Genomic DNA, 5,003 nt, shown 5'->3' on the forward strand with positions numbered 1-5,003 from the left:
TAACCCTGTCTTTTCAGTGGTTTTCAGTGACACAGCACCTATTACGACATAGATTTTTATGAGGCTGTGTCAGACTTCCTTTTGAATTGGGGGATATTTCCAAAGAAAATTCTGAAGTCTCCAGGAATAATAGTCTCCAATTTTTAATGGAGGTTGTGGTGATAAAATGAAAACACATCTCTTACTTCTATAAACGCCTTGCAAAATGCTTTCAGAAATCTTTTTCGTTTTAGAGTCATATCAATACATAGTGGTTGGAATATCTGGTTAACATCATAAACGTGACCTAGAATTCATTCACGATGGTAGAAACATGTAAGGGTGTGTCTGTGTGTGTGTGAGAGAGAAAGAGAGAGCGATTGAGAGAGAGAATAGTAGAAAGAATACAGGACTCAAGTTGAGAATTTAGTTTCTGTTTCTAACTAGCTGTAAGACCTTGGACAGGATACCAAACTCTCTAAACCTCAGCCACCTATTGAATGGCTATGGGACCTTTTCTGCTTCCTTAATTGTAGAGGTTTGGCAGGATCAAATGAACTAGCTAATATTAAATTCCTGCCTTGTATATTCACCTTAGTAATACAGAAATAAAAACACAGTCACTGGCCCCAAGGAGCTCACAGTGGTAAGAGCTGTGAGATGGTGACGACAAGGATGGTTACAACAGGGGCTGTTGGAGATCTGGATATAGGAAAGCACAGAAAGATATGGACACACAAGACAGTATACTTAACCCATTCTGGAAAGGGCAGAGCTGGCCTCCTACATACAGCAGGTGAGGCCTTTGCTGAGGCTAGAATCAGCTAGGTGTTGATCAAGTGAAAAAGGGCTAGAGAGGAGAAGGGAATTAGAGGGATAGGAACTATATATCTAGTTGTGAAGTTGAAGACACAGTGTTATGGCAAGAATAGAGCAAGAACCTCTCCATGTTGTCTTCCTCTGTAAATGTGGTCCGTAAATAAGTACTGATTCTGACTGGTAGGAAACTTGATACCTGGTGTCATGGAATTCAGAATCCAAATAATGCTTTCATGCCACTTGGGGGAGAGAAGTTAAGAGTCAGATCAGGAAGGATTTCTCAATTCTGCTAACGATTTTTTATTTTATCACCAAAGTGATGGGAAGTTATTGGAGGATTTTAGCTGTAGGTGGGGTTTAGACCTGGTTTTAGAAAACACCTGTATTTTAGAAAATTAAGAGATATGGAAAATGGAATGAGGTGGGGAAATATTTCTAATGCAAACAAAAAGTAAAGAAACATTTAGGCATACCTGTAGCCCCAGCTACTCAGAAAGTTGAGGTGGGAGGATAGCTTGATCCCCACAATTTGAGGCTGTGAAGGGCTATAGTCAGGTCACTGCAATCCAGCCTGGGTGACAGAGTGGGACCCCATCATTAAAAACAAACATACAGGCCAGGCACTGTGGCTCATGCCTGTAATCCCAGCACTTTGGGAGGTCCAGGAGGGCGGATCACCTGAGGTCAGGAGTGCAAGGCCAGCCTGACCAACATGGTGAAACCCTGTCTCTACTAGAAATACCAAAATTAGCCAGGCATGGTGGTGCATGCCTGTAATCCCAGTTACTTGCGAGGCTGAGGCAGGAGAATTGCTTGAACCTGGGAGGCAGAGGTTGCAGTGAGCTGAGATTGTGTCATTGCGCTCCAGCCTAGGCAACAAGAGTGAAACTCCATCTCAAAAAAGCCCAACCGACCAATCAAACAAACAAAAACCATTACAGAACCATAGGGCAGAATTACTGTTGCCACACACACACACAAATAACCTTAAAAATACTCATATATAAATTCAAATTTTGTCCAGGCTGCCTAATTTCTACTAGCATGTCTTTACATTATAGGAATCTGAGATAAGCAGTGTCTTATCCAGGTCTCATAGGCAACTTTTTGATCAATGTAGTGACAATAAACAAAGAGACCTTTCTCCAGTTTGAAGTGGTAACCATGTCTAAGGCCTGCTTCTCAAGCAAAATCAGTGGTGTTTTGTGGTTGCTTGCGTAATCCCTGTTATACACATACAACTCCCAAGAATGAGCAATGTTATCTTGGTCTTGAAACGATTTAATATTTTTTCTCTAATTTCCTGAAAATAATCAGCAAAAGGGAAAGTCTGCTGTCACAGAGATAATTTTTGTGTTACTGTGCAGACCAGGTTAGCTCCTTAGAGCTACAACTCTAAAACTTTTCAATTCACACTACATGTTTGCACCAAAAGTCCAGAGAAGTGGTTTGCCACAGAACAGGAACATTTACGTGGAAGCAAATGTAAGCCTGCACTTCTTAGAAGGCTTTGAACTTTGCTATGACTTTTTCTACTTCTTAACCCAAGTCTTCACCATGATCTCTTTGATAATTATGCATGTGTGTTAAGACAGAGAGATTGGTTTTCAGTGCTCATCACTCGTGGTAGCATTTTAAAAGATTTTTAACTTTCTTTTTAATTCTTCTCTGTATCATTTAATTTTTTACAGCAAGAACATGCTGTCTTTCACAGTAATAAAATAAACCGCAATTATTTTGGAGAGTCATGGGATCTTTAAAATCATGCACAAATTCACACATATACATTGCCTGATAAACCCATGCATAGATAAAAGACTAAAGGAATATCCACAATTTCAGTATTGTGGGTAATACTGCATAATGGACTATGTCTCTCTATCCCAGCAAGTTTTACTCAAGTGTCTTATAAAAAGCAACAGTTTGTGTAGCTAGAGATAATCATTCTCAACCTTGCTATACTGTTCTGAATATATCCATTTATATACATGATGAGCTTTTTTATTTCTTGGGGAGAAATGATACAGAATTTTCTATAATCCCACACTTTCTGATTAGATTCCATAAACATTTAGGCTCCAAAACCTCTAGCCACCTATTCTACTGGGCCTATGTGTTGGGTGTGGGGATGGACAAAGAGAAAGGATTCAGAAAGAGGGAGGAGCTATATTTATCAAGCAAACACATCACTGTTATATTGTTGTGTGATGATACTTTAATTTGGTATAAATTAGTTTTACATATGTGACAATGTACAAGTTAACTATAGTCCATATTCTAGAAGCAGTTAATTAGTGCTGAAGTACTCTAACCAGGTATCCACACTCCAAAGGTGATGGTAACACTTCAGATATGGTTATGGAAATTGATACCTGAGAGTTTGTTAATTAGAACAGGGCATGTTAGAGAATCATGTTCTCTGGCAAAATGAGTAATTTTCATGGTGAATGGCTTGTAGGGAGATTGAACACAGCCTCCTGCTATTGCATGAATGCAGTATAAAGAAGCAGACATCCTCAGATCTCTATTACTGCTGGTGTAGTGTTCAAGGGAATTGCCACCTCACAAGAGGTCCCCATTTTCTGCCTTGACTTCAAGGCTGCTAGTCTTAACTTTAGAATGTCTGTTTAGTGAGCTTACCATTGGAGCATCTAAGAGTAGAGAGCAGGAATGTAGCCGGGCGCGGTGGCTCACGCTTGTAATCCCAGCACTTTGGGAGGCCGAGGTGGGCGGATCACGAGGTCAGGAGATCGAGACCACGGTGAAACCCCGTCTCTACTAAAAACACAAAAAATTAGCTGGGCGTGGTGGCGGGCGCCTGTAGTCCCAGCTACTCGGGAGGCTGAGGCAGGAGAATGGCGTGAACCCGGGAGGCGGAGCTTGCAGTGAGACGAGATCGCGCCACTGCACTCCAGCCTGGGTGGCAGAGCGAGACGCTGTCTCAAAAAAAAAAAAAAAAAAAAAAAAAAGGACAGCAGGAATGTTTTTGTAATTGTTTGCTAATGAATGTTAAGACATTTAGCAAAATTTGTCCAAGACTTACTTTCATAATAGCATACTATCAGGTATTGGGTTTGTAAGGGAGGGGAACACAGCCTTTGCATAACTCAGCTCTAACCGCAAGAGGCTTCAATATTTATCAAAAGAACCTGACATTTGAGGCCATGTTAGCTTAGGTCAGTTGGCAGCAGTGATGACAAGCACCAAGCCTTTTTAAATTCATTATCTCACTATGCTGTCATAATAATCTTGTGACATATATATGTGTGTATATATATATGTATGTATACACATAATTATTCCTATTTACAGATGAAAATATTGGGACATAAAGAGGATAAATAACTGGACCAGAGGAATGACACTAGTAAGATGTTAACTTAAGGTCTCATTACAAATCTTGTCTGTAGTTGTTAAGAGCACAAGTTCAGTAGACTGTCTGGGTTCAAATCAAATACTCTGTACTAGGTGTATGAATGGGCATTTTGTCTTTCTGTCCTTTAGTTTCCTAATCTGTAAAATAGGAATGATAATATTATCTCCTTCGTTGGGTTGATAAATTTAAATAAGTTATTTCTAAAAACAGATTAGGTAGTACCTGACACAGGGTAAGTACTATATATACCAGCTATTATTATTATTTCTTTTCCTTTCTTACTCTAGGTATGCATAAGTGCATTCCATACTGACAGGGTTTGGCTGTGTCACCACCCAAATCTCATCTTGGATTGTAGCTCCCATAATTTCTGCATGCTGTGGGAGGGACCCTGTGGGAGAGAACTGAATCGTGGGGGGCGATTTCCCCCATACTTTTGTCATGGTAGTGAATAAGTCTCATGAGATCTGATGGTGTTATAAGGGGTTTCCCTGTTTGCTTGGCTCTCATTCTCTTGCCTGCTGCTATGTAAGACGTGCCTTTCACTTTCTGCCATGATTGTGAGGCCTCCCCAACCACGTGGAACTGTGAGTCCATTAAACCTCCTTTTCTTTTCTTTTTTCTTTTTTTTTTTGAGACGGAGTCTCCCTCTGTCACCAGGCTGGAGTGCAGTGGCACGATCTCAGCTCACTGCAACCTCCGTCTCCTGGGTTCAAGTGATTCCCCTGCCTCAGCCTCCCAAGTAGCTGGGACTACAGGCACACGCCACCACACCCAGCTAAATTTTTTGTATTTTTAGTGGAGATGGGGTTTCACTATGTTGGCCAGG

The sequence above is a fragment of the Nomascus leucogenys genome, chromosome 10, assembly GCF_006542625.1.
Source record: "Nomascus leucogenys isolate Asia chromosome 10, Asia_NLE_v1, whole genome shotgun sequence".
Classification (NCBI taxonomy): Eukaryota; Metazoa; Chordata; class Mammalia; order Primates; family Hylobatidae; genus Nomascus; species Nomascus leucogenys.